The sequence below is a fragment of the Hypanus sabinus genome, chromosome 30 (assembly GCF_030144855.1).
Source record: "Hypanus sabinus isolate sHypSab1 chromosome 30, sHypSab1.hap1, whole genome shotgun sequence".
NCBI classification, from domain to species: Eukaryota; Metazoa; Chordata; class Chondrichthyes; order Myliobatiformes; family Dasyatidae; genus Hypanus; species Hypanus sabinus.
The window spans coordinates 29379065-29388201 of record NC_082735.1 but is presented as its reverse complement, the minus strand read 5'-3'; the positions used below and the strand labels follow the sequence as shown (position 1 = coordinate 29388201).

The 9137-nt window shown below is 42.9% G+C and overlaps 1 protein-coding gene across 3 annotated transcripts in view; it reads left to right on the top strand.

Annotated features, from left to right (window-relative positions):
- Positions 1 to 1494: 1494 nt before the first annotated feature.
- stpg1 (sperm-tail PG-rich repeat containing 1) overlaps positions 1495 to 9137 on the top strand; it is a 75439-nt gene continuing 67796 nt past the window's right edge. Inside the window, exon 1 of one of the 3 annotated variants that reach the window (XM_059954520.1) lies at positions 1495 to 1578. The gene's annotated coding sequence lies outside the window, so the exon portion shown is untranslated. Of the gene's footprint in view, positions 1579 to 1788; positions 1809 to 9137 lie in introns of those variants that run through there. The other 2 variants (XM_059954519.1, XM_059954522.1) reach the window with 2 other exon arrangements.

The following is a 9137-nucleotide window of genomic DNA, read 5'->3' as shown; positions in this document are numbered from 1 at the left end:
CTCTTCAAACTCTGAGTGAAATATAGCTGCTGTCTTGTATTTTTTTTTAGCTCCGTCAGTATGTTGCATCCAGGTTGGGTCCTCAGGGATATTGACAACCAGGAATTTGAAATTGCTCACTCTCTCAACTTCTGATCCCTCTATGAGGATTGGTGTGTGTTCCCTTGACTTGCCCTTTCTGAAGACCACAATAGGCTCTTCGGTCTTGCTGACATTGAGTGCAAGATTGTTGTTGTGTCACCACCCAACTAATTGATATAGCTCGCCCCTGTATGCCCTTTTATCACCACCTGAAATTCTGCCTACAATGTTTGTATCATCAGCAAGTTTATAGATCCTGTCTGAGCTATGCCTAAGCCACACAGTCGTGGCTGTAGAGAGGGTAGAGCAGTGGGCTAAGCACACATCCCTGATGTGCGCCATTGTTGATCGTCAGTGAGGTGGAGATGTTATTTCCAATCCGCACAGATTGTGTCCTTCTGGTTCGGAAGTCGAGGATAAAGTTGCAGAGGGAGGTACAGAGGCCCACGTTCTGGAGCTTTTTGATCAGGACTATAAGAATGAAGGTGTTAAATGCTGAGCTATAGTCAATAAACATAATCCTGACATAGGTGTTTGCATTGATCATTTTGTGCATTTTTGATGGAGGCATAATATGCAGTCGAATTCTGTTTGTGATAGATTGTTATGCCCTTTGTAATGTGGTTCTAAATGGGATGAGGGTTACTGTAAATTCAATAAATATAACCTTCAGAAAAATCAATTAATTCATTCTGTTTTGAGCCAAAGGGCACATTCATTGTTGTGCAATGCAAAACGCGGTAGCAAAGGGGTTAGCACAACACCTTACAGTACAGCCAACGCAGGTTCAATTCCCGCCACCTCCTGTAAGGAGTTTGTACGTTCTCCCCGTGACTGTGTGGTTTTCCTCCAGGTGCTCCGGTTTCCTCCCACAGTCCAAAAGACGTACCGGTTGGTAGTTTAATTGATCATTGTAGATCGTCACACGATTAGGCTGGGGTTATATCGGGGGATTGCTTGGTGCTATGGCTCGAAGGGCCTATTCTGTATTCAATTTCAATAAATAAATAACAAAAGTTCACCGAAACTGCTCTTATTTATTATGGAGCAAACTAATGTTATCTGTAATGCACTTACTGAAAGTGAGGTAGTTTTCAAAGGAGAGCTGGACAAATACTTGAAAGGAAGGCTTTTAAAATACTGAGTGGGATTATCAGATAGGTCTGCACAGAAGCAAGCATTTCCACAGTGGGCCGAATGGCCTCATTGCCTCGTCATTAGATGATTACGATGTAAATAAATGGTTATTCTGTACAATTGTAGTCGAAGCTGATTTCTTCCACAGAGAACCTTAACGTTCACACAAAGTATGATTGGCAGGGGCGCCAAGGCGCTTCTCCCATTGGCGGAAGAAGGTAAGAGGTTATTGCTGAATGGAATGGAGCGGGGAGGCCCGGCCCGTTGCCATGGTGACGAGTATAAACAAGTCCCCGATGTCCAGAAATGAGGCGGCGTCGGCAACGGAGGCAGAGCTTGGCGGAGGCGAAAGGGCAGCGGGTAAGGGGAACGCTGGGCGATCGAATGGGGTCGGGGTAATTGTTGACAGGCTGTGGCCGCCGGCAGCGTGTAAACAGGAGGAGCCCCAAGCTTTCAAGTGAACAAAAGGTCGACTTCTTTCACTTTGCGATTAAAAAAAAGTCGGGGAGTGCAAAAGTTATTAATGAAGAATTCATCACTGTGATTTTATGTCAACTTGGTAACCCTTCTGGAAAGCAGTACAAATAAAAGTTAAGAATTATCTCTTACCTGTTCGATGCCCACCTCTTCTGTAGGCATTGATTAAAAAAAGTAGTGAATATTCCGAACTATTTTAATTAGTTGGTGCTTCCTGCTGTTTCTTAAACACGAGAGTCTGCAAATGCCGGAAATCCAAAGCAACACAAAATGCTGGAGGGACTCGGGTCAGAGAGCATCTATGGAAATGAATAGATAGTCAACGTCTGGGGCTTGGATCCTTCTTCGGGACTGTTTTTTAAGCTGCCTTCACTTGTCACCTCTCTGACACATACTGATCACTCTCTACCCAGCATCAGGCTGACATGTTATCTTTAGCTTGGAACCTGTATGCCTGGAGCTCCTGCGACATCGCTTGCTGAACCCTGTGTTCTCAAGTGGCCTGACCTCTGCTTTAAGCAGGAAACTCAGGGGTGCACAAGAAAAGCAGTGATTCATAAAACCCCAGGGTGCCCTCATAATCAGTCGAGTGCCTGTTGGTATATTCTGGGCATCTCCAGGAATAGGCGGCAGTCAAAGTTTCCCTCTGAAATGAAAGTGATTTCTTTGACGTTTTTGCACTATTTTGATTAAATAATTTTGCGTTCCACTCACTTTTGATTCCTCCTCATGACCATGTTAGCGATCAAGCTAAGCATTGAATCTGACCTTCTGTTTTGGGCGGGGAAGATTCGGAAGCTGGATCAGATTTATTATCATTGACTTAGATGACGTGAGGTTTGTTGTTTTGGGGACATGGCTAGAAGATGCAGAAAAGCTGATGGATAGGTGGCAAACATGAGGAAGTCTGCAGATGCTGGAAGTTAAAGCAACACACACAAAACGCTGGTGGAACACAGCAGGCCAGGCAGCATCTATAGGAAGAAGTACAGTCAAAGTTTCGGGCCGAGACCCTTCGAGACCAGTCGTCCTGACGAAGGGTCTCGGTCCGAAACGTCGACCGTACTTCCTATAGATGCTGCCTAGCCTGCTGCGTTCCACCAGCATTTTGTGTGTGATGGATAGGTGGGTTGATTATTCATTTAGTGGAGCAAATCCTGTGATATTTGTACTTGCGTGCTTCCAGTGGGTTCAAGGCCTGTAATAACCTGGTTCTAATGTGTGGTGTTATTTCATTTTATTGACCAACCAGCAAAGCGAAGTACATTTGATTGATTTTTTTTGAAGGTTGTATTCACTGAAATACAATTTCATCCTATGTAAAACCACATTGTAAAGGAGATAGAGTACTGTGCAAAAATCTCAAGCTCCCTGAGCAACACATACAACATGCTGGAGGAACTCAGCAGGTCAGGGAGCATCTATGGAAATAAATGAACAGTCAACATTTTGGGCCAAGACCCTTATTCAGGACTGGTAAGGAAGGAGGAGGATGTCAGAATAAAAAGTTGGGTTGAGGGAAAGGAGGAAAGCTGGAAAGTGAAGCCAGTTGGGTGGGAAGAGTCAAAGGCTGGAGAAGAAAGAACCCGATAGGAGAGGAGAGTGGACCATGAGAGAAAGGGAAGGAGGAGGGGACACAGGGGAGGTGAGGTAAGGGGCCAGAGTGGGGAATAGCAGAAAAAGGAAGGGGAAGGGAATTTTTTTTTTATACGAGAATGATTTTCTGCATCTGCAGACTTTCTCATGTTTAGGCACCACAGATCTTTTATATGGTTTTGGATGGTGCTTCCAGTGGGTTCAAGGCCTGTAATAACCTGGTTCTAATGTGTGGTGTTATTTCATTTTATTGACCAACCAGCAAAGCGAAGCAAATCCTCCTCCTTCCTCACCAGTCCTGAATAAGGGTCTTGGCCCAAAATGTTGACTGTTCATTTATTTCCATAGATGCTCCCTGACCTGCTGAGTTCCTCCAGCATGTTGTATGTGTTGCTCAGGGAGCTTGAGATTTTTGCACAGTACTCTATCTCCTTTACAATGTGGTTTTACATAGGATGATCCACAGAGCCTGGGATTACTTGGAGAGACAGAAGCAAGTGAGATAGCCAAAGTCTGCAGAAGAACTGGGGCAAGTTCTCCAAGATGATGGGACAACCTACCAGCTGATTGTCTTATAAAACAGTCTAAGAGAACTGATGCAGTTTTAAAGGCAAAGGGTGGTCACACCAGATATTTATTTCATTTAGTTTATTTTACTGTTTACTGCTCTTTATAGTTTTTTTTTTGATTTTTAGAAACTTATCATTAATTTTGAAAGCATCTTCACTTTTACTGAATGTTTTACATGTGCCCAAGACTTTTGCACAGTACTGTAAAAATATGTCACAGACGGAATTTGACTGAAAATACATATCTATTAAAGAAACTGAATATACCTTATGGCTTAGGGTCCAACTCATTGCCTTCTTCTGGGCAGTGTCTTTACAAGATGGGGGACTTCAGCTACTATCAATGCTCTTCAGAGATTGTCTGCCTGGCATCAGTAGTCGCATAACCAGGACTTGTGATGTGCACCAGCTGCTCAAACGACCATCCACCACCTGGTCCCATGGCTTCACATGACCTTGATCGGGGGCTAAGCAGGTGCTACACCTTGCCCAAGGTGACCTGCAGGCTAGTGGAGGGAAGGAGCCGCCTTACACCTCCTTTGGTAGAGATGTAACTTCACCCCACCACCCAAGATTGCTTAGAAACGCTTCTTAATCTGGAAACAGATAAATCCAGATGTTGAAATAAAAACAGAAAATTCAGGAATTGTTCTGGTCGGGCAGTATTACTGGGGGTAGTTACCTTCTGCATTTTCCAATTTTATTACATATTTTGTATTAGTTAGAAAGTAACTAAAATGCACAAGTAACTTGACTTGGGGTTGCCTGTAATCTTTCACTTCAATTAATTCTGAAATCATAGATGATTTATCTTAAGATAACGGGATGACACAGTAATGTAGTCGTTAGTGTAACGCCGTTACAAACCCAGTTGTAAGATCAGGGTTCAATTTCCCCCACTGTCGGTAAGTGGGTAGTACATTCTTCCTGGGTTTTCTCCGGGAGCTTTGGTCTCCCCCCAAATTCCAGAGAAATATAGATAGCATTAGTGAGTTATAGGCATGCATTATTGGTGCCAGAAGCATGGCAACTCTTACGGGCTGCCCAGCACAATCCTCACTGATTTAGTTTGCTGCAAAAGAATGCATTTCACTGTATGTTTTGATATACATATGGCAAATAAAGCTAATCTTTATCTTTGTATAAAATCCAATTTTATAGAAAAAGTACAGCAATGGAAAGGTTCTGGGTATCTCCCCTTTCTTGTGGTTGCCCCTTGCATCAGTCTAATTAGTCCTGACAGCTGAAGTGTATTTTTATATGAAGCTCCCTCTTCAGTATTATTTCATTAGCTTACCCCAGGACTAGCACAGTTCCAACCTTTGATGAAGAAGCAACACGCACAAAGGAAGCGCCAAGGCTCGAAACATCGACTGACTTATTCATTTCCGTGGATGCTGCCTGACCTGCTGAGCTCCTCCGGCATTTTGTGTTGCTCTGGACTTCCAGCATCTGCAAGAACTTCTCGTGTTTGTGATTTGATGGAGAATGTGCTGATAAAACAATGGTATTATTATTGGAATATAGCAGCTAAATATTAAAACTGCAGATCTTAAATGTGAAATAAAGATATCACCTTTTGAATGTTTACTGCAATGGTACATTTTATCTGCTGGCTGCTTCTACTCATTGTCATTATTTTCACACTATCATCCAAATTCTATAGTCTGCAGTATTGACCCATACTCAAGGGCTGTTCAATGACACTTTTATTGCCATTCCTCAGAGAATGCAGCAACTATAGTCACATCTTTCATTGATTCAAGTTTTTCATGAAATACCTAACAATACCTTTCAGTTCTGCCGGGTTGTACAGCAGAGAAGTGAAAAAAAATCAGGTACAAAATCTCAACAATCATGGGGAGTTTTAGTTCATGCCTTTCATTTTGTCGAAACCAGATGAAATGTACAAATCTTGCCTTCAGTAGAGCTCCAATTTGTGTTAGAAAAAAAAAGTTAATTAGAAACTAACAAAAAATGCAATAATTGTCTTAGAGAGATAATGGTCTTCATGCCAGCAAAAGTTAAATTGTCAAACCGCAGCGGGCTGGCGCATGTTTTGTGTGTGAATCTGCTGCTGCAAACTTCACCTTCCAAAGCTTCAGAGCTTGCACAGGAAGGTATTTATTCACTTATTGAGAAATAGCGCAGAACGGGCCCTTCCAACCCTTTGAGCCACGCCGCCCTGCAGTCCGCCCGATTTAATCCTTGCCTAATCATGGGATAACTTAAAATGAACAATTAACCTACCAACCGGTACATCTTCGGACTGTGGGAGGAAACCCACGCGGTCCCGGGGGGTAAATACAAACTCCTTACAGGCATCAGCAAGCATTGAACCCAGGTTGCCTGGACTGTAAAGCATTGTGCTCACCACTACACTGCCGCGCTGCTCGAAGTATGCCTCTCCCCACTCATCCCCAAATGGTAGAATCATTCTCCTTCCCTCTCTCCCTTCCCATCTCTCTCCCTCCTTCTCTCGCTCACTCTCTCTCACTCTCTCTCTCACACACACACACACACACACACACACACACACACACACACACACACACACACCCCTGAATTTGTAGAACAACATTTTCCACAAGAATTACTTTATTAATAATGGAAGGTAGGATACCAGCAATGGCAGCCTTCATGTTGTTTCATGGCACAGTTGGATGCAGACTCAGCAATTTGCTGGTGGGTGAAGGGATGGGGGTTGCTGTGAAACTGTGTGTTTCCCACAGGAAGTGAGGAAAAGCCAGGGAGACTGTCCCTTCCAGTCACTGAGCAGTTTCCTCAGCAGCTGTCCTCTTAGCTTGTGTGTTAGATAATTGAAAATGAGATCATTGTTCTAATCTTTAAAGCATTAACTGCATTCAATGTTTATTTTTTAAAGATGCTGTGTAGCTTCCCTTGGTGTCTACGATAATGTAATAATGCTAAAGCTTTACAAGGCATTGGTCAGGCCAGACTTGTGAGCAGCTTTGGGCCTCTTATCTGCGAAAAGATGTATTATCATTGGAGATTGTGCAGAGGAGGTTCGTGAGAATGATTCCAGGAATTAAGGGGTTAATGTATGTGGAGCATTTGATGGCTCTGGGCCTATATTCGCTGGTGTTTGGAGAGAATGAGGGGGAATCTCATTAAAACCTATTGAATATTGAAAGGCCTAGTTAGAGTGGATGTGGAAAGGATGTTTCTTATAGTGGGGGTGTCTAGGATCAGAGGACACAGCCTCCAAATAGAGGGACATCCATTTAGAACAGAAATGAGGAGGAAATTCTTTAGCCAGAGGGTAGTGAATCTGAGGAATTCATTGTCATAAAAGGCCGTGGAAGCCAAGTTATTGTCTATATTTAAAACAGAGGTTGATAGGTTCTTGGTTAATCTGTGAATCAAAGGTTATGAAGAGAAGGTGAGAGAATGGGGTTGAGAGAAATCAGCCCTGGTGGAATGATAGAGTAGACTCGATGGGCTGAATAGCCTAATTCTTCTCCTATGTCTTATGGTCTATAATTGTAACAATTTTCTGTTACGGTGGCAAAGCTGCTCTTGGCAAGATGACATGACAGCGAAGTGACAACATCCAGAAAATCTAAGCATCTGGATTGGTGACTAGCACATACAAGTGGATTGTACCTCAGAAGTGGACTGCTCACTTTATTAATAACATCGACAGTTTCCACATCTAGGTATCAGACCAATTGAATACAGAAAGTAGGAACCTAATGTTTTATAAGGTTCCTTCCTTAAATCAGGCTCCCCAAGATGCAATTGGCCTCACCAATGACTGCAAATTGGGAACGTAAGCATTGAGAATAAATACAGTGTGGTCTTCTCCTGGCTCTACAGTACCATCAGCAGCCAACTTTGACTCTCCTACAATTAACTTATCCTACCACTCCCTTGTTAGAGTCTCACTGACGGTTTTTGCTAAATGAATTTCCTTAGCCTGTTGGCCAAGGAGGTGTGGCAGCTTCATTTGATTGTGACCTAGGGGAGGTTTTGATCGGGCTCTTGTTATACCTACGGAGGGATTGTTTCCTGTGTCCTGTTGCTCAATGAGACCATTCCAACCCAATTCCATCCATCTCCCCTTTTGTTTATTCTGGGATTAGAATTAACCAGGAAGAAATGATATCTTTTTTACTATGGTTAGAATCACTTAAGCAATATCTTGGTTAAAATAATATCATGTTCTTTCTTAAAGATTGCCATACCACTTCTATTTTATACATTAAAATCATAGTATCTGTTTACTGTTTGTAATTAACCTCTTGTTTAGGTTTACTAGAACCAACTGGGCCACACAACCAAAATTTCCTTCTAAGTTCACTCTATTTGCCTGCTTTTGGCCCATATTCATATAAACCTTTTCTTTCCATGTACGTCCAAAATCCTTTTATACGTTGTAATTATACCTGGCTTAACTACTTCCTTTGGTATGTCATGCCATATATTGGCCACACTATGGAAAAAAAAGTTGCCCCTCAGATTCCTATTAAATCTGTCCCCTCTCACCTTAAGCCTATGCCCTCTAGTTCTTGATTCCCCAGTCCTGGGGGGTGGGGGGGGGAAGACATTAACATTGATCCTGTCTATGCTCCTCATAATTTTGTAGAGTTCAGTAAGATCACCACTATGCTCAACTGAGAGAAGTCCCAAGCTGCTTATCCTCCCTCCATAACTCGGACCCTCGAGTCCCGAAAATGTCCTTGTGAATCTCCTCGGCATTCCGTCCACCTTAACGGCGTCTTTCCTAGAGCAAGGTGAACAAAACTGGACATAATATTTCCAAGTGCAGCCTCATTGGCATTTTGTAAAACTACAATGTGACACCCTGTCTTTGAAACTTAGTGCCCTGACTGATGAAGGCCAGCTTGCCAAGAGCCGCCTTCACCATCATTGTCTACCTGCAACACCACTTTCAAGGAACTATGCACTAGTACTTCTGAATTAGAGTCTGTAATCTTTAGAGTGTGCAGAGCAGAAGGAATACAGAAGTACCTGTATGTATGTAGCATCTGTGCCCCCAATTTACCCCCGTTCGCCTAGGGTGAACTGCCATTGCCCCACCAATAGTGCGAAACTTCAGTGTAAATACGGTGTAATACCCCCCCCCAGTACACGCTCACAACACAAATACCAGACAATTTACCGAAGGCGAGTAAATAATTGCAACTTTATAGTTACTTCTTAGTGATGGGTTAGTAGAAACAGATGACCTAAAGGCACCAAATCAGTAAGTTTATCAGTTTGTGCACATAATATTTTAATACCCTGGAGCTC